Source organism: Elephas maximus, chromosome 2 (assembly GCF_024166365.1).
Source record: "Elephas maximus indicus isolate mEleMax1 chromosome 2, mEleMax1 primary haplotype, whole genome shotgun sequence".
In the NCBI taxonomy this organism is placed as follows: Eukaryota; Metazoa; Chordata; class Mammalia; order Proboscidea; family Elephantidae; genus Elephas; species Elephas maximus.
The window spans coordinates 93,922,337-93,949,068 of NC_064820.1; positions in this window are offsets into that span (position 1 = coordinate 93,922,337).

The window sequence follows — 26,732 nt, forward strand, 5'->3', positions numbered from 1 at the left end:
ACCTCTGATCCTTGCCACCATGGACATTTTGTTCATAAACCCATTGGGCAATGACAGCAGTGGCTGGAGAAAGAGGATGACTGGTAAACAAGAACACGTCATCCTATCCAGTTGTGCCGAGGTCACCATTTGGTTAGGAGTCACATGAGACACAAATACCTTCACTTCTTTGGCCTATTCAGAGAGGTGTATCCACATACCTCTTCCCCGTACCTCCTTGTCACCAATTTTCCAATCATGTTCCTTCCAAGTCCCTGACCATCCAATGAAACCATTGACCACAGGCCATGAATAGGTATACATTCACACTCTGGCCATCTCTCCTTCCAAGCAAAATGAACAACCAGGCACACTGCTCAATATTCTGCCCACTGGGAAGATTTTCCTTCAACTCTGTCCTTCAGGGAGGTCCCAGAAAGGGGCTACAGTGTTGTCACTGTCCAGTTTCTAGTGGTGCCTTCTTATAGCTCAGAACCATCTATAAATCAGACATGAATTTTTTCTTCCTCAGTCAGCTGATTGTAACAAACTTTCAGTGAGGTCATCGGTGGAGACAGAGAGAAGAAAAGTAATGCGAAAGGAAAGGGGATCATTGGCATTTGGGCTACTTCCTCACGTAACTTGTGCCTTCAGTTCCTTTTTGAGCATGATCTCATATATTCCACTTCCATTTAATAATGGAGTGTTACTGTGGACATCTGACTTTATGACTCTGTAGGTCAGACAACACCCAGTTAATAATGTTGGGTAGCTCAGGCCACAGAGTGACTTGGCGGCCTATGGTATGGTTAAGCATTAAGTTTCTACTAACTCCCAATAACAAGCCAAAAGTTGTTTCTCAAAAGGAGAGTAGTTATCCTCAGAGGATGGCAGAGCTTTGCTCTAAAATCCTAAGGGTCTACTCTGTGATTCACTAATAGGGGCCTGCCTGAAGACTCCAAACAGCATTTCTATCTGCTGCTGACATTTCATGAACCCTTGGATAAGCTGGATTATATGGCCCAAGTGACAGAGTGGCCTGCATGGCAGCCTGAACCTGTTGCAAAACCTCCTCTTGCTCTGGGCCCCACTCGAAAATAGTAGGCTTTTGAGTCACTTGAAAAATAGGCTGAAGCAGTACACCCACATGAGGGATATGTTGCCTCTAAAATATGAAGAGGCTCACTAGGCATTGTGACTCCTTTTTGGTTATAGAAGGGGCCAGATGTACCAACTTATTCTTCGTTTTAGAAGGATTATCTCAACATGCCCCACACCACTGGAGCCTTAGAAATTTCACTGAGATGGAAGGTGCCTGAATTTTGTGGGATTAATTTCCCACCCTCTAGCACCCAAATATCTCACCAATAAGTCTAGATTCATTAACACTTCTTCCTTACTTGGTCCAATCAGCATAATGTCATTAACCTAGTGGACCAGTGTGACAGCTTATAGAAGAGAAAGGCGAGCAAGTTCCCTGCAGACTAAATTATGATATAGGGTAGCAGAGTTGATATGCCCTTGAGGTAGTACAGTGAAGGTCTACTGTTGGCCTTGCCAGCTGAAGGCAAACTGCTCCTGGTGGTCCTTTGAAACAGGTACAGAGAAAAAGGTATTAGACAGATAATAACTACATACCAGGTACCAGGAGTTGTATTAATTTGCTTAAGCAATGAAACCACATATGAAACAGCAGCTGCAATTGGAATCACCACCTGGTTAAGTTTACAATAATCCACTGTCATTTTCCAAGATCCATTTGTTTTTTTGCACAGGCCAAATAGGTGAGTTAAATGGAGATGTGGTGGAAATCACCACCCCTGCATCCTTCAGATCTTTGATGGTGGCAGTAATCTCTGCAATCCCTCCAGGAACGTGGTATTGCTATTAGTTTCTTAGATAGTTCTAATGGCTTCCACTTGTCTTTTTCTCCCAAAACAGCCCTTACTCCACAAGTCAGGGATCTAATGTGATGGTTCTGCCAGTTGCTGGGTATATCTATTCAAATTACGCATTCAGGAACTGGAAAAAATCACTACAGGATGGGTTTGGGGACACGTTGGACCCACTGTGAGATGGACCTAAGCTAAGACTCCATTAATAACCGGACCCCATGAGCCCTACTCTGACTGGTGAGCCACAGTGATGTTTTGGGTCTCCTGGGATTAATGTCAGTTCAAAGCCAGTAACCCCCCCCAAAAGTCTGATTATTTCCTTTTCCTCAATGAACAGTCACTGTCATAAAAGGCTGTAGATCCCTTGAAGAAGGGTGAGAGAAAGAGTAACAGTATAAAGTTTGTGGCAGTGTAGTAAGGTCCTTCCTCAAGGGGGCCTGCCTTTCATTCAAAGGGTTGAGGGTCTGTAAACTTGCTCAAGTCTGGGAATTGATTGAGGGGCTGTGACTCTCTCTTCTGGTGGTTCAAATTACACTGCCATTCACTTGACCTAGAATTCTTCCCCTTGTACATATCAAATAAATGTTTAGTAAATTGCCCATCTATTTCACTCCTAGGGACAATATGACTAAGTAGCCAATGCCATAAATGCACACTAGTCAGACTATTTTGATTACTGCTTTGACTCTGCTGTTCATTACAGTAACCATGTCCACTTTGTCTTTGGTGATTAAATGCCACTACTCGGCCCCTACCACCATGGGGTCTAGTTAGTCCCATTGTAGTTAGGTGTCTTAATTCAGTTACGGAAGTTCCCACTGTCAAATCTGATTCACATAAAATAGCAATCACAGCAGTCTTCAAGGATGCTAGTGCTCCCTTCACAAATTTGTTTCTCACTATTGTGGTAAAAGGTGTGTTCTCTGGGTATTCTGTGTGTGGGTCTGTTGGTCCAACCGGATAAATTCACTCTAACATATCAATTTCCTTAAGACTTTGGATACCTTCTTCTACAGTAGGCCAAGGCAGATCTGACATTTCAACTTGATTTAGTGTAGGCCTCCACTTAATCCATGCTCTGCAAACCAACCAAATAAACTATTAGCTCCTTTAAAATGGGTGGTGGGGGTGGGTCCCGAGGACATACAGCAATGTGTTGTAAGGCACCTGCCTTGGGCGATGCCCCAGGCAATGTCCCAGGTGCCACCCCAGGCAATATCTAAGACAAAGACTCTTCAGGCACAGCTGGGTTAATCTTATCAGATGGGGTTGGGAGGGATAATGGTTTTAGTGAGGATGGTGGTTTAGCAGAAAAAGTTGGAGTAATCTCTTTAGATGGGAGTAAGAGGGCTGGTTTGTTGGCAGGAGTGATTCAATGTAATTTAGAAGTTCAGTGTCCCCAGCTTCCTGATTATCTGCCCATATGAACCCATCCCAAGTTTCAGAATCCCACTTCCTCCCAATCAATGTCTCACTCTAATTTCAGACACCATTTGAGGTTAGGATTTCAGTTGGTGTTGTAATTCAGTCACTTTTACAATAAGACTCCGGGTTTGTTTTTCAGCAATATCAGCTCTGTTACTACAAGAAATAAGGCTTTCTTTCAAGCACAAGTGGCAGCTTTCAGGTATTTTATGTGGCACTTGAACTGTGACTCTGAAGCCCTGAGCTCATCTTTTTCTTTCACTACTTTGTCTAGCAAAAGTAAAACCAATCAATCAGCCTCCCTATATGTCTCATTCTGACAAAATTGTAGAAAAGTGTTAAATATGCAATCACTCAGAGCCTTGTTTCTCACAAATATTTGATCCATTGGTGGTGATATTTTGTGTTTTTCTATTTTATCTTATGCCATGGATTAGCAGTACCCCCTTGACTACTGCAGGCAGAGTTATCAGCACCTTTAAGACTAGCCAGACTTGAGAACCAATTCAGAAAACTCATCCTTACAATTTTGTTCCTTTAGAGACACTCTTGGTACCAAATGTTTAGGGTGGTTCGCTAAAAGAGCAAAGCCTGTGAAGAGCATCTCTCTCTCTCTCTCTATATATAAACATGTTGCTGTTGAGTCAATTCCAACTCATAGCGACCCTATAAGACAAAGTAGAACTGTCCCATAGGATTTTCAAGGAGTGGCTGGTAGATTTGAACTGCTGACCAGTTGGTTAGCAGCAATAGCTCTAAACCACTAGGCCACCAGGATAGGAATATATATATAAAAAAAATATATTTTATATATATATATATATATATAAAATCATGGCCCAGCCAAGTTGACACATAACCTTAACCATCAAAGCCTGCATTATTCTTGCCTTGCACACTGGCATTTTTTACTGTCAGATAGCAAAATAGTTGGGTAGTAGATTTTTGCTATTGTTATAAATGCTAAGTGTTGGATAATGAGATAGTCGATAAGTGAGGAGAAGGTACATATGTATAGAAAGAGAATCACTTCAAGCAAATGGCTCACACAGTTGTGGAGGCTGGCAAGTCCCAAATCCATGGGTCAGATGGCAGGCTGGAGGCTTCTCCTGACTCCCGTGGTTGCAGGAGCCGATGAATCTAAATTCAGCAGGTCAGCCAGTAGGCTGCTGGCTCACAGGGCCGTGGGAAGGGAGCTGGTTAATTCTAAATTATGCAGGTCAGAAGGCAGGCCACTGGCTCACATCCCAAAGACCAGAGGTCCGAGGATGATGAGTGGATGAAGGATCCCGAGAGGGTGAACTTTGCCAGAACATCTATATGTATTGGAGACAGGCAACATCCCCAAGGAAACTCCCCTTTCACTTGATTGGCTGCTCACATCAGACCACAGATTGGAGTGCCAAACCACTGAGAATCATGGCCTAGCCAAGTTGTCAGATAATCTTAACCATCACACTGTGCAAGATAAATAAGAAGAAAGGTTTTGGGAAACTTTTACCCAGAAGCTTAAACTATGAATTGTTTGTTAATCCTTACTCTTGTGAGATTTTGTTTCATTTGATTATTCAAAATAATTATTCGCAGATTGTACCTGTTTGCCCCACACTAGTTGAAACCGTGCGCCCATATTTTATGCCTTTATAGTCTTCCTGTTAAGAGTCTGTCTACTGTGATCAGTAGTCTGTGAATTGCTATTTACTATCTAACCTTGTAGTTTATAGATTGTGCATAGATTCTGACTCTAGAAAATCAAATGGTACAAAGATAAAATTGTACAATTAATATTTTATAAAGAACAACTACCATATTTTTATGCAAATATTGTGCACCTTCTACATTTGTTTGCCAACTGCTTCCTCCCCACATGAGGTATTTTCGTAGCATGCTTATTAATTTTTTTTTTACAGCAAGATGTAAAAAAAATTGGCATTGTGGCACTTATGAAAATACCTCATGGGGGAGGGAGTGGTTGGCAAACAAATGTAGTAGACATATGTTATTTGTGTAAAAATAAGGTAATATCATCCATTAAAAAAAATAAAGGGAGTTTAATAAGAAATTTCACTATAACCTGTTGCCATCAAGACAATTCCGACTCACAGCGACTCTATAGGACAGAATAGAACTGCCTCATAGAATTTCTAAGGAACACCTGGTAGATTCAAACTGCTGACCTTTTGGTTAGCAGCTGTAGCACTTAACCACCATGCCACCAGGGTTTCCATTTTACTATAGCTCAGTGATATACAAAGTTGTAGATAATATTGGTGGTTCTGAATCTCTGGCCAGGGATGAGCAATGAGCATGAGTTGGGAATAAGATACGGAAGATCTGTCACCCACTGAGGCACCTTGAAGATAGGAATGAGCATCAGATCATGTTTTTTAAAAAGTTTAAACAAAATCACACTTCATAAGAACTATCAGAGACCCCCCTGTTCTCTGGGTAAAGATTGAAGAATGAATGGTTCAGTTCCCCAAAAGCCGCAGGGAAATGTCAGCACCATCTAGTTAATGAATTCCTGATTTGTTTGGCATTTGCACTTTCTTAAGAAATTGCTGATGTGTTTAGACTTCCTCTACTCCTCAGCAGCAGTGAAATTTGTTGATTATGATGGCCTTATATAACACCATCCAGGCAGAAAGCTAAAAGATTACACATTAAAAAGAAACAGGCCTGTTTATTACCAGGCATTGTGCTTCCTCATATACATATCTCCGTTCCTCAGTCTTTGACCAGGTTGCTTTGTAGGAGATGCTTTTTTAAAAGTATTTCCATGGTGGACCTCCATTCGTGAAAATGTCATTTTCTCTGCCTGATTGTGATAGGAAGTCTTTTTCACCTATTGAAACCCGTTAAATTTCCTTCAAATATTTTTGTTTAACTCTTAAAAAACAGTTAGTGGAGGACCATTTAAAAATAGGTAGATTTAATGAGGAACTGATGTTTGTATTTAAAACATTTTTCAAAGAAACTTACTTCTTTACTCCTGAATTTTAAAAAGCCTGCAATCTTTACAGATTTCATTCAACCAGGTAGAACAATACAGATTGTTTATATCCCAGTACTTTGCCCTTAAACTATTTTTAACTATTGGTTTGTTTTAGAAGCCATTCCACCATTGGTAAGAATCTTTCCTACTTTAGTTTGATTTGTGTGAAAATCAGCCTGGTGAGAAGATGTAAGGTTATAATTGCACAATTAAACATTTTTATTATGATTCTAAAGTAGACACAAAACAAAACATGTTTAACAGTCTCTAGCTGTTGTCTTGCTTTGACCAGGATAGCGTTTTTGTTGTTGTTAGGTGCTGTCAAGTCGATTCTGACTCATAGTGACCCTATGTACAACAGAACAAAACACTGCCAGGTCCTGTGCCATCTTCACAATCGTTGTTATGCTTGAGCCCATTGTTGTAGCCACTGTGTCAATCCATCTTGTTGAGGGTCTTCCCTTTCTTGCTGACTCTCTACTTACCAAGCATGATGTCCTTCTCTAGGGACTGGTCCCTCCTAATAACATGCCCAAAGTATGTGAAACGTAGTCTCGCCATCCTTGCTTCTAAGGAGCGTTCTGGCTGTACTTCTTCCAAGACAGATTTGTTTGTTCTTCTGGTAGTCCATGGTATATTCAATATTTTTCACCAACACTATAATTCAAAGACATCAGTTTTTCTTCAGTCTTCCTTATTAATTGTCCAGCCTTCACATGCATATGAGGTGATTGAAAGCACCATAGCCTGGATCAGGTGCACCTTAGTTCTTAAAGTGACATCTTTGCTTTTTAGCACTTTTAAAGAGCTCTTTTGCAGCAGTGACCAGGATAGTACTGCAGGTTATGTCTCTTATTACATAACTAAGTTATTATTACTAACTAAGCTATTATGCTTCATATTCTCATTTATTCGAAAGGGGCAAAATTCTTCCATTAGGCAAAATCATCCTGCACTTTGATATCATGTTTCTGTTTCCATGGATCTCCTGTAAGTGATGCATATTGCTTTTGTAAGAGGCTTGTCCATCCTGGCCCCCATTTGTCCTTGTCCCCCACAGCTATTCCTCCCAACTCCCTCTTCCACATGTCCTTAACCTCTAACTCTTCTTTGTCACCCCTCTTGATAAACATGAGTTACCCAGTCAACAGCTACTAAACAACCTACAAAAACAATTCCTCCCTATTCAGAGAACCATTTTTTACCAATGATTTCCCAAATTAACTGAACTTCAGCTGACCGTTTCTGCTAAAGTTCTAATAATTCTGTCCTCCTTCCCCAAAATGTAGGAGCCTCAGTGGTGCAGTAGTTAAGCACTCGGCTGCTAGCCAAAAGGCTGGTGGTTGGAACCCACCAGCTGCTCCATGGGAAAATGATGTGGCAGTCTGCTTTTGTAAAGATTTAGAGCCTTGGAAACCCTATAGGGCAGTTCTACTCTGTCCTATAGGGTCACGAAGAGTCAGAATCAACTTGACGGCAGTAGGTTGGTTAGTTTTCCCAAAACAGAGGGAGTCTGCTCATGTCTGGCATTTTTAGTACAAAGTTTTATGCCAGAATTTCTCAATTTCAGCACTACTGGCATTTCATAGCAGAAAATTCTTTGTTGTGGGGTATTGTCTACATGTTGCCAGCTATTTAACAGCATCTCTGGCCTCTACCTGCCAGAAGTCAATGGCAAATGCCTGCCCCCACAAGTCACGACAATCAAAAATAACTTCAGACATTGCCAAATGTCTCTTGGGGGAAAATGACCCCCAATTGAGAATCACTAGCTTAGGTTAATGGTTGGCCTGGTTGATTTTCTTCTGGTCTTCAGTGCTGTGATTTGGATCAGGACTGAACCCTTCGTTGCTAAGCTTGGCCCACTTCCATAAGAATAAATCCTGTAGAGGATCCCCTGACATTGCCCTCCTTTGAGTCCCAGTGACAAGAAAACTTCGGGATTTACTTTGTCAGTTGCTTGTACTTGTTGTTGTTAGGTGCTGTTGAGTCAATTCTGACTCATAGAGACCCTATGTACAACAGAATAAAACACTGCCCAGTCCTGTGTCATCCATCTTCACAATAGTTGCTATGTTTGAGTCCATTGATGCAGCCATTATGTTAATCCATCGCCCTGAGTGTTCTCATTTTTTTCGTTGAACCTCTACTTTACCAAGCATGATATCCTTCTTCAGGGACTGATCCCTCCTAATAACATGTCCAAAGTATGTGAGACGTAGTCTCGCCATCTTTGCTTCTAAGGAGCATTCTGGCTGTACTTCTTCCAAGACAGATTTGTTCATTCTTTTGGTAGTCCATGGTATATTCCATATTCTTCACCAACACCACAATTCAAAGGTGTCAATTCTTCTTCGGTCTTCCTTATTCATTGTCCAGCTTTCACATGCATATAAGGTGACTGAAAACACCATGGCTCTGTTCAGACACACCTTAGTCCTCAAGGTGATATCTTTCCTTTTCAACACTTCAAAGAGTTAAAAGATTTGCCCTATGCAATGCGTTGTTCGATTTCTTGACTGCTGATTTCATAGGTATTGACTGCAAATCCAAGTTAAATGATATTCTTGACTACTTCAATCTTTTCTTTGTTTATCCTGATGTTGCTTATTGGTCCATTTGTTCCCCATAGTACAACCAACTGACAGATGTGTGGGGGAACAATTCTAGTATTGAGGCAGTGATTTTCAACCAATGTAGGGGAAGATGATGGCCGACTTCACTGGTCTTATAGCTTCAATCCTTAGTCAAGGTCAGATTATCTGGTTAAAAAATTTCCAAATCCTACTAAAAAAAGACAAAGGTTCACTGAAGAATTTAAGATTGTCTTTAGGACATATAATCTGGGACTCTCTGATATGTATCAGTTAGTTCATCTACTTGTGGGACATGGAAATGCTAAAACTTTGTTAGAAAAAAAAGCAGGATGGATTGTCAGACTGATATAAAATATATGCATTAAAATTTGACTAGAGATTCATATAAAATCAGGATAATACCTCTTAGTAGCTATCCCTGAGTTCTTTCCTTCAAAATAAATTGATCAAAATCAAGTCCTATATACAAGGAAAGAATGAATCCATTCATGATTTCAGAAGCACTCTTAACTACCACTTCTGAGAATTTTTGGTCTCAGTAAGGGTCATGATATCACAATCACCTTATTTACTTTCTTTATTTCTTGTTTTTTTTTTTTTCTTCATAGCTTTAAACCTGAGGTGACAAATTTAGCCAGAAAATGGAAGATTAACCCTCTCTGGGTTACAAGAGCTATGCAGTGCTTTGAAGATAGTTTGATTTAGAAAAAACAAAAGTTAAAGACCAACTTAATGGCTCTATAAATTATATATATAAATTAAATAATTAGAAAAGCCCCAAAAGAAAAAGAACTCTCCCCTCCACCCCCCCCCCACCAAGTCTAGACTAGACTAAGACACCTGTGGATATTATAGGAAAAAGGGCACTGAAAGAACAATTCCTCTATCTTGCAGCAAAAGATAGTATCTAAAAAGATGAAAGAAATTTTTCTGACAGACTAACACCCTCAGAGTAAGTAGTCTCTGTGGTGTGTCCATAATTACCCTTAACAAAAAAGAGAAATTTCTATGCAATTGCAAAACAGACTGTTCCATTTTTTGTTGATACTAGGACTACACTCTTTACTATAAGCTTGAACATTTTTTCATAATTTCTCTTTCTGAGTAATACAAATATTTCAGTAGTATGAATCTCACATACACTTTGGACTCTGCCTTTGTTTTAATCACTTCCTGTCTCTCTTGGAAAAAAACTTAAAAAACTATCCAAGAAACTTCAGTCACTCTGGCCAAAGATTTTACTTTTAGCTCTCATGGCAATTAAGTCATCTCCAACAAGAATTTCTAGACTACTCACATATGAACAGGTCACCAGCTGCACCATATGTCTAGGTATCTCACTCCTTATCCAGGGATGGCTGTGGGATTCACTTTCTGGAAGCTGTCTAAATGCTATCTCTCTTTTACAGAATGCTTATATGTCTTTAGATGTACCTCCACCCCACTGGAACTGGGAGTCTCCCCTTTATAGTTTCTGACATAAAGAGTTAATTTTCTGGATGATCTATTACGATTTCTCCTCAGCAACTGCCCTGGTGGAATACTCCATCTTATTTCTGATGTTGTGGCCTTGTACCAGCAGGTGGGCAGTGATGGAAGCTATAACCTAGTTGCTTTATGTTGTATTTACTTAGCTGATGGGGGACAAAAACAACATCATTTTTATCCCAGCCACTAGAGTTCATCTCTTTATTCAGCTATTTTCCAATTTAGATATATTCTTCAGATTTTGTATTTCCAAATTTCAGGGAAAATAAGTCAAGTTTTCCAAGAGTTTTCTCCCCATGCATCACTCTATTTCCATGATAGAGTAAACTACAAAGAAGAAAGAACTAGACTGACATTGGACGTTATTATATCAGTGATAGTTTTTTTTTTTTTTTTAGTGAATGCTAGAAGACTATGATTAACCTGCAAAATTCAAAGAAAAATAATTTAAACTCAGAATTATATGCCAATTAACTCATCAAAATTAACAGAATAAAGATGGAATAAAGTCATTTCAGACATGTAAAGGCTCAGAAAGTTTACCTCTTATGCGTAACTTCTTAGAAAGTTACTTCAGCATGTACACCAATGAAAGCAAGGGAGTAAGCCAAAAAAGAGAACATCATGGGCCTCAGGAAACAGCAGCTTCAATTCAAAAAAGTAGGGAAAGACTAACCTGTTTGGCAGGACTACATAAAAACCAACCTAATTTTGAGCAGAATGACTTATCTCTTCTTAGAGAGATCTCAAGATTAAAAAGAGATTCAAAAAATTATATTATGATCGAGAGTTTGAACAAACTTGTAATGAAAAATACAGAGAAACCAATCAATACTTATTGTCCTACTAGTTGTGAGTTTACCTCTCACCAAAGAATAGGAACCACACTAATATTCATCAAACCTCAAGTACCTGTCTTTGTTTCTGACTCTCAGAAAGCACCACATGCACATTTTTAAATGACTTGTTTGCTATTATTCTTCTGTCAGTGGAAGTCTTTGTGGTTGAACCCCCCCATTACTATTATATCTTATAGCTGTGCTATTTACTGGTTTAAGATACTAAATATCTGTGTTAATTTACAACTCTTATATAGGCTTGATATCTTGATAGTTAAATGTACAAATAAAATTATAGAATTTGTTCCCAAGTTACAGGGAAACCCTAAGGAATGTATTAAAAGATGATTCCCTGAAATCCCGATTAATATGTCTAGGGTGGAGCCCAGAAGTTGGAATTGCTGAAAATCACTCCAGGTGATCCTAATGCAAGTTTTCTGTGGCCTACATTATTAGAAGCTATGCTTTACGGACTTTATTAATTTATTCACAGGTAATTCAGAATTAACTCTAGAGTGAATATCGTTTTCATTTTTTCCTAAAGTAGACAATACATATTTTTTTCCTAAATTCCTCCCTCATTTTTCTCTTCAACAACTTATGCAAAAATAAAAAGAGGGTTAGTGTGAATAGATATTTTGTTTTTAAGAAGTAGGCAACATTGTCCCCTGGGGAGGAAAAAAATATCAAAATTATTTTTCATTTATTTATTCTGCCTCAGTTATGTGCCATGGTAGTAACTTAGCTTCTCTACATCTATATTTGTCTCATGAAATTGCTAGTTTTGTGCTGTCTAGACTTATGACTGCCTGAGAAAAAAACATGAGCATGAAGAAATAAAAATAATTTAGATTACTGTACTAACATGTCTCTATTGAGCTGAAATGGTATTGTTTAAACATTATTTCAAAGACGTATTAGATCATTGGCTTCCCTAGTTTGAAATTCCTTCCTGCGTGTCTGTAAGTTTTTCTTTTCTAAGTATTTCTGCAGTTTTCTATTATGCAGCACATGTCTCTTTGTTCGTTCATTTATAGATGTGCTTCCTCAAGAAGTGGTGTATTAGTGATCTCCACTATACACAATGAGATGAAAACTATGCATTATTTTCCTTTCCAAGAAAGCTAAATTGATGCACAGAATGATTGTTTGCTAGTCGCTGGAATTGCAGTAGATGGGTATACTTGCCTTACTAAGATAAAATTTCTGGTTTTATTTATTCTGGAAAAAAAAAGCTCTATCCCTAAATAAAGGATTAGTCTAGGGACTTGGTATATCAGTGCTGCCATATCAAGTAGAAAAGTGAGTGGGAGGAATATTATAGTTCACTTTTTATATTGGTTTATTTGTAGGTAGGAAAAAATGAGAAATTGGAAAAAGTATTAGTTTACATTAAAAGGTAAAACATGAAGAGGGCACTGTCAATTCAGGCTGTGCTCTTTTTTTGATTTCCAAATAACAACCTTGTCTCTGGAGTCATTAAAGGTATTGCTCCCCTGAGAAGAGACCGAGGTTCTCTGCCATCAAAGCCAAATAAACCTGGCATATCATTTTGTCATTCTTTATGAGAACAGTGGCCCTGAGGATCTTGCTTTAAAAAAAAAAAAACCTATCAGAGATTATCTATGCCACCTCCATTACAGAAGGATGTAGCCACATACATTTAGTAAAATTTACAGGTTATAAAACCAGTAAATAGTTCAATTCTTTAGAGTTAACATTTTTCCAGGAGGTGTCTTTAGACATACAATTGGTTTACATTACTTACGTGAAATTTTTTAAAACAAAAGATTGTTCTGTTGTGTTTTAAAAAATCTAAACAAAATATATATTCTTAATCTAGAAAAGGTATGAGTACTGGCCTGCTTAATATGATAATAATAGATGGATGGTGATATAATAACCTAACGTATTATTTTAAATATTTCCAAGGTACAGATTAACACTATACTACTAAGTATACAGGAGCCGTGGTGGTGCAACAGTTATGTGCTCGACCACTAACTGAGAAGTTGTTAGTTCTAAACCCACCCAGTGGCTCCAAGGGAAAAAGACCTAGAGATCTTGTAAAGATTACAGCTTAGAAAATCCTATGAGACAGTTCTACTCTTACATGGGGTCACTGTGTGTTGAAAATCAACTCAACAGCAGTCAACAACAACAATAAGTGTGTAATTGATTTTATATCTAGATTTGTAGATAGAGTTTGACTCACCAGTGCTCTTGGTGGGAGCTGAAAATGTCGTTTTCCTGTTGCTTAGGGAACAGCTGCCTGGGTGACTGAGGAGATGGAGTTCCCTTGAGTGAGACGAATTCAGGGTTACATTTAGGAACATTTTGGGAACAACAAGTATACTCACAAATCATGGATTTCTGTTATGGAGTTGTAAGAAATTGGAGGGGCACTAGAACTTCTCATTTGAAGAGATGTGAGTTTGATAGACTTTCTAGAGACACACGTTTGTTATCTCCATCTTGCATACTCCTTTCCCAACAGCCCTGTAGATACTTGATGCACAGCCTTTCTTTTGCATTCCTAAAGTCTATGAGCTCATTTGAATTAAGAAAATGTAAATAGTGTTATACAAAAATATTCATTGGCAGTTAAAATCATCATTTTATTTATATTTATTGGATGCCAATGTTGTTTTGCAGTGGTAAAGAGCTCAGCTGCTAACCAAAAGGGTGGCAGTTCAAATTCACCAGCAGCTACTTGGAAACCCTATGGGGTAGCTCTATTCTGTCCTGTAGTGTCACTATGAGTCGGAATCGACTTGAAGGCAACGGGTTTGATTTGGTTTTAATATTGTTTTGATATATAATGCAAAGATAAGTGATGCAGTTCAAAAATTTTGTTCATTTCCATTTCTATTAAATCTGAGGAGCTTTGTTTGATTTTCCTTCAATTAAAAAAAAAAAAAAACGAGTCCTTTAAAATAATTCATACATTTCAGGAGCAATGTTAAGAAATAATTAACTTTTAACATGGGATATAAAGAAAAAGTCAGCTAACTTTGGAGGTGAAAAAGGAAAATATAATTTAAGAAGAGCCAAGTTTAAAATATTGGTGAGAGTTCATTTCACCATTCTGTTTCTACTACTGGGACATAATTTCGTCAGTAATAAATAAGTTTTATTTAGACATAAATGGGTGATACCTAAAGAGGAATGAAAGCTTTTGAAAGCTTTTTTCTTTAGGGTGTTTCCTTAACATAGTTAAATATTTTAGTGCTCACTGATATGCTATATTTTAAAAAGTTTTGTTATCTTTGATGGTATACTATTTAAACAATTAAAAGTATGTTAAAAAACAAAAATTATGGGCTGAAAACTTTGTGACTCATTTCTTACCTTTTTGAAATTATAATATTGCGTTATGAATCATTACATTATATTTCTATAACATTATATACTGCTAAATTTTATATATCCATTTTGATTCCTATTCAAATGGATTTATTTGCTATAATTATTCAGTTTATTTCGTATTTATTACTCAAAGTTCCAATAGATGGAATTGAAAGAATTTTAGGACTTTACTTTTCTCATCATCTAGGACTTTTGGGGGCAAATACTCGGTGGGGAAATTCTAACACCAGAATTTAAAATAAATAAAAGTTAAACATACATATAAATAATGGAAGTAACCTAGTTTTAAATTAAAAAAATAAACTTTAATTTACTGTTTTTGTCCACGCTTAAAGATACTGATTTCTTTAGCAGACAAATTATGGTCTTTTTATACAATTTTTGTGATTAAATTTAAGTGGACTTATAAATAATATTTTCTTTACATCACAAACCTCATAGCTACTTTAAGATATTCAATCTGATGTAATTGAAAATTCATGAAATTCCTTACTCAACTGACCAAAGATTAGAAGAATTACACTATTCTAATTCCACCTATATCTCACTGCTTAATTTTGCTGTTAACATAACCCATAGTTTTGCCACTGCTGGAAATGTGTGTAATGTCTACATTTGAGATTAATATGGAATGTAATTACTGATGGTACCAATTCCTACCCTGTTTTTTGAATAATGACTTTTTAACCTGTTTCCTATTTGTAACACTTTTGATAATATATAACTTTAAATTCTCATATAAAATATTATTTAGGATAAGCTTTGTGAGGAAAATGAAGCTCAATAAAGCAAAACTACACGGTAAGGTTTGTAAGGTTGATCTAAATCAGCATCAGAACACATTATCCTCTCTAACTCTTAGTCCATTCTACGCCTGAGTCCCTTTAGGGAGTCCTTAAATATAAACGTTTCATCCTATTAGCTCATTAACGTAGCTTTAAATGCTTCCAAATACCTGCTATGATTTTATTCTATTCTGACCCAACGCAATTACTCTAAGTTTTTTGCTTTGCAGCTTGAATTGGCCTCTTTTTTTTTTTCAGCTTCCTTCCTATTTACCTACTATGTAATATTTTTGATTAATCTGAACATGATTGTGAGTCTGCAAAATGTTGGAAGAGCTGGCAAGTTTTCAAATATCCAAATATTGCCCCCCCCAAAAAAGAAGAAGAATCTTTTTTTTTTTTTAATTTAAAACACACACACACATCAACTGGCCTGTACATTTAAGCACAAAATAATGTGACATACTTCTTAAATAAGAGTTATTATTAATTACAGATACTTTACATAGTTTATTAAACAAAGTGCTTGCTTTCTTAAGCAAAACTTGAGTTTTCGGAGCACTAGAAAAGACAAGAGATAGACTAGCATAAGAATGTGTCAGCAGGGAGCTAACAAAATACCCCTGGGAGCTGAGCTTTTGAAGTACAATTAAATTGAAAGTTTCATAGATGATGTCATGCTGTATTCTTAAGAATACGTTTCCCTAAAGTACGGTCTTTCAGAATATCAGAAAATTTCACATTAATATAAACATTCAAAAGTGCATTGCCATATGAACTTTAAAAATGGCAAATAGATTGGGATAGCTTTTTCACTGAGTTAACTACCTGGGATAGTATAATAACGGTTACCCACAATGCCAGTGTATCTTTGAGTATGCATTTTGAAGCTAAGCCAAGGCCTATTTTTAGACTATGGCATTAGGGAACTCCGTGTCTGTTCAATCCACCTTAATGTGCCTGTCCTATACACACACTGAAAATAATGTGTGATAGGGAATGGGAATTTAGTATTAATTCCTTTTGATTATGTAGTTAAAAAAAAAAAACTGGTTTATTACAATTCAAAGAAGACTTAAATCAATTTATTCTGCCTCTTTTAATTGGATTGTTGGATTTCTTGTGTATAATTTAAAATAATAAGTTAATTGCTGGACAGGTTTGGACAACTATAATCAATTAATTGGTATTGTGCTTCTATAGTGAAGAACCCAGTAGTGGGAAGGCTGTTTGACGTGACAATGATGAGCTCTGGGATATGGGAAAAGACATTTTACAACCTGTATTTATTCAGAAATGCATTGCAACACTAGCCTGTTGAGGGTGAAAAGCCACTTTATTGAACAGTCTCCCAAGTCATGTATAAATTTTCAGTAGTGTGGTAGTTTAGAAGATAATTAACAGTGTAAGAAATATTCAGAACCTAATAGACTTGCAAAACACCGGTAGGTATAATATAAATTTCAGCCACAATTTTCCTATCTTGAATTAACTCAGTCGGAATGCAGGCCATTTTTCTAGCTGTTAAATAGAACATTTTTGATCTTTGTAGAACAACTACCATCACGGTGCAACCAGATCCCTTTTTGGGATGCAAATTTTTTGGCTGTTCATTGTTTATTTTCAAGTTTCTTTCCTGCTCTCTTCCACTTTCTTTTACCCTCTCCAAGTGGAATACTGAAGGCAATAATAAGAGGGTTTTTTTTGTTTTGTTTTTACAAATAGTATGTACACTTTACATATCTCAACCATCACCCCTGCCCAGTTTTCCTTGCTGGAATGAACCAAAAAACCCAAAACACATTGCTGTCAAGACCAACTCATAGTGACCCTATGAGACAGAGCAGAACTGTCCCATAGAGTTCTCAATGCTGTAATCTTTACAATTGCCTCATATGCATGTGAAAACTGGACAATGAATAAGGAACACCAAAGAAAAATTTATGCCTTTGAATTATAGTGTTGGCGAAGAATATTGAACATACCATGGACTGCCAGAAGAACAAACAAATCTGTCTTGGAAGAAGTACAACCAAAATGCTCCATAGAAGGAAGGATAGTGAGACTACATCTCACATACTTTGGACATTTATCAGAAGGAATCAGTTCCTGGAGAAGGATATCATACTTCATAAAGCAGAGGGTCAGTGAAAAAGAAGAAGACCCTAAATGAGATGGATTGACACAGTGGCTGCAACAATGGGCTCAAGCATGGCAATGATTGTGAGATGGCGCAGGACTGGGCAGTATTTTGTTCTATTGTACATAGGGTTGTTATGAGTTGGAACCAACTCAACTCAATGACACCTAATAACAACAATAATCTTTACAAAAGCAAATTGCCTCATTTTTCCACCCCTGTGGATCAGCTGGTGGGCTTGAAATGCCAATGTTTCAGTTAGCAGCCAAGCTCTTAACCACTGAACCACCAGGGCTTCTAGCTGGAATGGACAGAACAGGGCAACTGTAGGCTCTTCAAACATCACTGCCTGCTGGGTCTTATCCCTTCTTGAGTCAGCATGATGAACTGTTCTGAAATCTAGACCTGCTCCTCCATAGCTTTTGATATGTTTGGTATTAAGGAGAACAATTGTCTTACCTACACTCCTTGGATTTGAAACCTTGCCATATTTGCACTCTTCTTTTGTGCCAAAAACTCGAGCTGGAGTTGAGAAATCAGGCTATTTGAATGAAGTCACTTCAAGAACTCAAATCTTTGTATGTGGGAAGGAGGGTAGGTTTTAAGAAAATGCGTGTATACTCACATAGAAAGGCTCATGAGCTGTAGTAAATTAATTATGGATTCTGGGGAGCCTCTTGAAGTTCTGTGGAATATTAGTACTGATGGTAATGGATACTGTGGAAGGAGGTTAGTTTTTAAGGACACTGAACCTCTTTTCTCCTCCTTTGAGTAATTTTGCCTTCATTGTTGTTGTCATCTTCGTTAGACAAAAAAAATCACTGTTCCCCAATCAATATGTAATGTATGGGTGAAAAGGCATTTCTTTGTTGCAGATTACTTTTAGAACAGATAATTTCTAGAAAATGGAAATGTTTATTATTTTTTACTGGCTAAATTGCCTTATAAATAGAGGAGAATGCCTGTTATAATGAAGACGACTATATTTGTCATTGGAAAAATTTCAGCTCCTGAAGATATCTAAGTGACATGAAGCTAGTTTGCTCCAACCTTGGTTTTTTAAGTTATAACCTGACAAAACCATGTGAAGCTGACTTCTGGAGCTTAAAAATATTAGATATGCCAGAACGAATGGAGCATCACATTTCACATTTTTTTTTTTTTCTTTACAAGCCCTCTGCAGTGCCACTGCTAATATCTGGGTGGCACTGTAGAATTTTAATAGTCCCAATTTCAGGCACAATTTGTTTTTTGTTGAAGTGTCAGACCTATTTTAATGGGAGCTGAAATCATGCAAGTAGTCAGGTGCAAAACAGCTTAGGGGAAATATTAGAGAAGGTAGGAGAATGGAGATTGCAATAACAGGCCTTCATTTATAGCCTCAATTTACATATTCAGATCCCCATATTCTTTCAAAAATAACAATGCAATAAACCCAATAATCTAGTACATGAATGTAGTTCCTTATGTGATTCATTTGCATGTGTATAAGAAGGTATTTGAAGTCGGACATGATCACCTTAGCAGACTAATAACCAAGCCAGTACAATAATAGCATCAAAGAGGAAAAGAGCTTCCTCAGGAATTATTTCTTCCATAAAGAGAACAACCTTGTCCAGTGTTGGCCAGGGTACACCTAGGGATGAATAAATTATGATTGTGACTGAGTACAAAAAAAATGCCTGGGACATATAGTAGTACATTTGTGATAACAGGAGAACGATGTCATTTGCTGTACAAATGCAAAGGGAGAAAATGACATTAATAAGTCTCAGTAAGTTTCAGGTTTTAAAAAGAGATATGTAAAGTAGAACAATTTGGAAATACACAGAATTATCATTATCTTTCTTTAGGCAATAAAGTGATATTTAACTTATTGCCTATAATGAGGTCTCTTTTTTATTTTTTTAATGATGTCCATTTGTTCTTCTCTCACCACTTCTTTATTTTCCCCTGTCAAATGTATGCTTTTTGGCTGAAATTATTTTTGGTTTTCACATTTAATTCTAGTCAATTCTGTGTGTTTATGTTTATTGTTTTCCAAAGATTTTTCAACAGCCTATCACAAAATTTTACCAAATAGGCCATGTATATGATGAAATGGGGTAATGCAAAAAATTGAAGTGCTTTCTAAAATTAAAAAAAAAATCACAATTCTTAAAAATTTCTATTGTATTTTTTACTAAGGGAAAGCCCAGACTTAATAATATGTTAAATTGCATCATCCTGCTTTGATCTTCCTTCTTATTATAATTAAGATAGCCATAGTAACAACTACAGAAATACAGAAATATCTCTCCAAGAGAATATTTACAGTATGACTTTTATATTATGTAATTTTCCACATATATACTTAATATGTATTTATCAAATGTATTTGTGTTTTGTTTAAATTTACTTTCATGAATAACTTTAGCATATTATAGCAATTTTTTTTAGGAATGAAATTATCTTTATAACATGAAGGGATTGGCTTACAGTGGCTTTGGTTGTGATAGAAGTGAAGATATTTGTGTTTTATGTGAATGATCCCCAAAGGACGACCTCAGCAGAGGAGAATTTTAACAATCAGTTGGATAGGATGACAAATTCTTGGTTACCAGTCATCGTCTTTCCTCAGCCACTCCTATCATTGCCCAATGGACTCATGAACAAAGTGGTCATGTTGACAAGAATGGAGGTTATGCATAGGCTCAGCAACATGGACTTCCATCCACCAAGGTTGACTTGGCTACAGCTACTGCTGAGTGTCCAATCTGCCAGCAGCAGAGACTAACTCTGAGCCCCAATATGTCAAAATTCCTAGGGATGATCAGCCAGCAATCTGGTGGCAGGTTGATTACATTGGACTCTGCATTTTCTCTAGACAAGGGTTTGATTCTCTAAGATGCAGAAGAGGTTGATTTTCCTTCATTAGCATGTTAAGTCTCCACCCAGAGGTGGGGTGCTTATATGTATTTTTCTCTTAATGAGCTGATAGGCCACTTGAAGTGCTAAGATGGCATTGAAAATATGCCAAAACTGGTTGAGGCCAGCTGTGCTATGGCCCATTCTGTGGTTATCAAGGACAATTGAAGATGAATGTGTGGCCTATGCTGTGCTCTGTGTAGGAGGATAAGCTAGAGCAAGTTATTCAAGGAAGTTTTGGATTCTGAGGTTTCCTGCCTCAGGTTGATTACACTGGACCACTTTCATCATGGAAAAAGCAGAGTTTTGTTAGTACTGGGATAGACACTTGATGTGGGTATGAATTTGCCTTCCCTGCACACGATGCTTCTGCCAAAACTGCTATCCCCGGACTCACAGAATGCCTTATCCACTGTTATGGTATCTCACACAACATCGGCTCGGATCAAGGAATTCACTTCACTGCAAATGAAGTGTGGCAATGAGCACATGCGCATGGAATTTACCTGTCTTACCATGTTTCCCATCATCCTGAAGCAGCTGCCTTGATGGAATGATGTAGTGACTTTTAAAGATACAATTACAGTGTCAGTTTCTTGCAGGGCTAGAGCAATGTTCTCCAGGAGCCTTTATATGCTCTAAACCACTGTCTAATACATGGTGCCGTTTCTCTCATAGCCAGAATTCATGGGCCCAGGGATCAAGGGATGGAAATGGGTGTGGCATCACTCACTATTACCCTTAATGACCACTCACAAAATTTTTGCTTATTGTTTCTGTGACCCTATGCTCTGAGGGTCTAGAGGTCTTAGTTCCAAAAGGAAGAATGCTCTCACCAGGAGACACAATACTGATTCCATTGAACTGGAACCAGCTGTTCTGGGCTCCTCATGCCTCTGGATCAACAGGCAAAAAAGGTAGTTGCCATATTGACCGGTGTGATTGATTCTAATTACCAAATGGAAATTGGATTGATATTACATCATGGAAATAAAGAAGAGTATGTCTGGAATACAAGAGATCCCTGAATGCATTCCTCCACACGTCTGTCAGTTTATTGTACTGTCGGGGCTTGTGTGTGGCTGTGATGCTGGATGCTATGCCCTTGGCATCCCCATGGTGGACAGGTTTCTGCCGAGCTTTCAGACTAAGACAGACTAGGAAGAAGGACGCAATGGCCTACTTCTGAAAAGAATTAGCCAGTGAAAACTTTATGAATATAAGCAGGTCATTGTCTGATATAGTGCTGGAAGATGAGTCTCTCAGGTTGTAAGGCACTCAAAAGACGACTGGGGAAGAGCTGCCTCCTCAAATTAGAGTTAATCTTAATGATGTGGATGGAGTTAAACTTTAAGGACTTTCATCTGCTGATGTGGCACAACTCGAAATGAGAAGAAACAGCTGCAAACATCCATTAATAATTAGAAAGTGGCTTGTACAAAGTATGAATCTAGGAAAATTGGAAATTGTCAAAATTGAGATGGAACACATAAAGATTGATATCCTAGGCTTTAGTGAGCTGAAATGGACTGGTATTGGCTACTTTGAATTGGACAACCATACAGTCTACTATGCCAGGAATGACAACTTGAAGAGGATTGGAGTTGCATTCATCATCAAAAAGAACATCTCAAGATCTATCCTGAAGTACAACGCTGTCAGTGATAGGATAATATCCATACGCCTACAAGGAAGACCAGTTAATACAACTATTATTCAGATTTATGCACCAACCACTAAGGCCAAAGATGAATAAATCGAAGATTTTTACCAACTTCTGCAGTCTGAAATTGATCAAACATGAATCAGGATGCATTGATAGTTACTGGTGATTGGAATTCAAAAGTTGGAAACAAAGAAGGATTGGTAGTTGGAAAATATGGCCTTGGTAATAGAAACAATGCCGGAGATCGCATGATAGAATTTTGCAAGACCAACAATTTCTTCATTGCAAACATCTTTTTTCAACAACATAAATGGTGACTATATACATGGATCTCGCCAGATGGAATATACAAGAATCAATCAACTATATCTGTGGAAAGAGACAATGGAAAAGCTCAATGTCATCAATCAGAACAAGGCCGGGGGCTGACTTTGAAACAGACCATCAATAGGTCATATGCAAGTTCAAGCTGAAACAGAAGAAAATTAAAATAAATCCATGAGAGCCAAAGTACAACCTTGAGTATATTCCACCTGAATTTAGAGACCATCTCAAGAATAGATTTGACGCATTGAACACTAATGACCAAAGACCAAACAAGCTGTGGAAGGACATCATACATGAAGAAAGCAAGAGATCCTTAAAAAAAAAAGGAGAGAAAGAAAAGACCTAAATGGATGTCAGAAGACACTCTGAAACTTGCTCTTGAATGTCAAGTAGCTAAAGCAAAAGGAAAAAATGATAAAGTAAAAGAGCTGAACAGAAGATTTCAAAGGGTGGCTTGAGAAGACAAAGTAAAGTATTATGATGACATGTGCAAAGACCAGGAGATAGAAAACCAAAAGGGGAGAACACGCTCAGCATTTCTCAAACTGAAAGAACTGAAGAAAAAATTCAAGCCTTACTCAAGTCTCGAGTTCCAATACTGAGGGATTCTAAGGGGAAAATATTAAACGACTCAGGAAGCATCAAAAGAAGATGGAAGGAATACACAGAGTCACTATACCAAAAAGAACTGGTCAGCGTACAACCATTTCAGGAGGTAACATATGATCAGAAACCGATGGTACTGAATGGAAATGTCCAAGCTGCACTGAAGGCATTGGTGAAAAACAAGGCTGTGGAAATTGACGGAAAACCAATTGTGATATTTCAACAAATGAATGCAGTGCTGGAAATGCTCACTCGTCTATGCCAAAAAATTTGGAAGACAGCTACCTGGCCAACCGACTGGAAGAGATCCATAGGTATGTCTATTCCCAAGAAAGATGATCTCACCAAATGTGGAAATTATTGCAAGATATCATCAATATTACGTGCAAGCAAAATTTTGCTGAAGATCATTGAAAAATGGCTACAGCAGTACATTGACAGGGAACTGTCAGAATTTCAAGCTAGATTTAGAAGAGGATGTGAAACCAGGGATATCATTGCCGATGTCAGGTGGATCCTGGCTGAAAGCAGAGAATACTAGAAAGATGTTTACGTGTGTTTTATTGACTATGCAAAAGCATTCAACTGTGTGGATCATAAATTATGAATAGTATTGGGAAAAATTGGAATTTCAGAATACTTAATTGTGCTCATGAGTAAACTGTACATAGATCAAGAGGCAATTGTCCAAAAAGAACGAGGAAACACTGTATGGTTTAAAGTCAGGAAAGGTGTACGTCAAGGTTGTATCCTTTCACCATACCTATTCAATCTGCATGCTGAGCAAATAATCCGAGAAGCTGGACTAAATGAAGAAGAACACGGCATCAGGATTTGGAGGAAGACTCATTAACACCCTGCATTATTCAGATGACACAAACTTGCTTGCTGAAAGGGAAGTGGACTTGAGACACTTATTGATGAAGATCAAAGACCACAGCCTTCAGTGTGGATTACGTCTCAACTTAAGGAAAACAAAAATCCTCACAACTGGACCAACAAGCAACATCAGGATAAACAGAGAAAAGATTGAGGTTGTCAAGAATATCCTTTTACTTGGATCCACAATCAACATCCGTGGAAGCAGCAGTCAAGAAATCAAAAGAAGCATTGCATTGGGAAAATCTACTGCAAAAGGCCTCTTTAAAGTGTTGAAAAGCAAAGATGTCACCTTGGGGACTAAGGCGCACCTGACACAAGCCATGGTATTGTCATTCGCCTCACATGCATGTGAAACCTGGACAATGAATAAGGAAGACCGAAGAAGAATTGATGCCTTTGAATTGTGGCATTGGTGGAGAACATTGAATATACCATGGACTGGCAAAAGAAAGAACAAATCTGTCTTGGAAGAAGTGCAACCATAATGATCTTTAGAGGCAAGGATGGCAAGACTACATCTCATATACTTTGGACGTGTTATCAGGAGGGATCATGCTGAAGAAGGACATCATGCTCGGTAAAGCAGAGGGTCAGCGAAAAAGAGGAAGACCTTCAGTGAGATGGATTGACACAGTGGCTGCAACAATGGGCTCAAGCATAGCAACAATTATGAGGATGGCGCAGGACCGGGCAGTGTTTCGTTCTGTTGTACGTAGGGTCGCTACGAGTCGGAAGGGACTCGATGGCACCTACCAACAACAACAACAGCTCCTGCAACCACACGAGACGGCAGAGGTCTTCAGCTTGTTGCCTGATGATGGATTTGAGATTTATCGGCTCTCATATTTGCTTGAGCCATTTCCTTGAAGTAAATTTCTCTTTCTATATATTTCTATATGCTTCACTGGTTTTGCTCCTCTGGAGAACCCAGACTAAGAAAGCACCTCTGGGTGGACTTTAGCCTACCTTTCAGCTAGCAACCAAACATATTCACTGTTGGCACCACCCAGGGACTTCATAAATTGTATAAATAGTTTATTACTTCTTCGGATTTACAGAATAAATTATTCAATCATGTGTGACTCTGTGACACACACTAAGTGGACTATTTTCCCACTCTATTATAAATATTCCCATCCCAAGTTTTGAAAATACTAGCAGTATATTATTTTGAAGATGGAAAATCTGTAGTTTCCTTAGCTAGTATCTAAGAGTGTTGTCAAACAGAAAACCAAAATGCAGCCTGTATGATAATCTTTTGTAGTGTAACCACCCTTTTTTCCTGTCTTGGTACTAGACAATTAAATATTTTTAAAGGATCCTAAAGCATCAAGAACAAAGAACAGAAATGAGCTTAGTAACTTCTGTGAAAAGTTACATAACAGCACAGAGAAGAAATCAAATCCTCAAAGCCTGACCCTTCCCCTCTCCAAAAGATCTTGCCCAGAGCACTCATATATTACCATTACAAAGCGCGGCAGTTGGCACCTCTTTTTTCTTTTTGTCGTTATGTAACAGATTTTCTGCTGTATTAGATTTTTCAAAGAAACGCCTTTTAGATGGTAGGTGTTTAAAACTACTAAATAGAGTTTTGTTGTGTGGGTGGGTATTTGTCTCTTTTTGCACTCTCCCGCTGAATGCCTGAGGCGTCTGCAACTGAACAGTGGAGGAGATTTCAAGAAACAGAAATCTGCATGCACTCATGGCAGCTAGCAATCAATCTCCCTCCCTCCCGGCCTCCCCACTGGAAGTGTGCTTACTGGGACCGCGTGCTCACGCGTGCGCACGCACACACACAGACACACAGACACACACACGTGAGCAGGAGCGCAGCTGTCTCTCTCAAGAACATATTTGCATATTGCACAGGGGGAAATGTTGCTATGTGTGCATAAACTAAAGTTTTTCAACTCTAGTATTCTTATTTAATACATTTTAATATTTCTGATATTTAGATAAATCAAGCAATCAATGCACACATTTAATGTGATATTGCATCTTATTTTGCCAAAAATCTGTCATCATTTAAGCTGTTATCTTGCAATTAATGACATTTTAGAACTAAGAAAAGATTATAAGTATACATGTGATTTTCAGTTTTCTTGCCTGAAAGTTTTTTGACTCTAAGGTATCAACGTTGATTATTCTGTTCCTCTTATACAAATATACACATTTGACTTCATTTCTAAAAGTTTAGAAAATAACGGTCTGGTCCACTTTACACAAAAGATTATCTTCTTTAAAAACATACATAAACTATGTTGTAAAGAGAAGAGGGTTGCTACTTAGAGCAATATTATTTTAATTTATTTCATTAGTTGGAGGTGTTTTACGTAAAATGAAGGGCCAATATAACTTTGCTTGTTAAATATTTTAAGTGAAGGAGATTGAATTTTGCTAAATTTCCTTGCTTTATCTAAGGAATGCTTGTTCATGTCCTTAGGTGACGATGCAGACACCAACTGGGATCTGAGAGTAGGACCAATAACTATCCTTTGATTGGAATGAATTCAAATATAAAAGTAATTTGTTAATTCTCGGTTTATATGTTTTCGTTCCAAGATAAATATGTCATGATCCTATTAATGAATTTATTATCTTATTTTAGATATTTAGTAAGAAAGTCTCAAGTCAGTTCTCATGGAAATAAAAGGTTGGTTCTTTTTAAGACAGGGAGCAAAGGCCCTGAGATCGGAGGGTTCCTGTTTGAGAAACAGCGAATAGACTGGTGTGGTTAGAGGAGAAGCAAGTAAAAGAGAAATAGGCTATACTATAAGGGAGGTAACAGGGGGTTGAGTGTGGAACCTAGGGACTTAGTAAGACAGACAACAG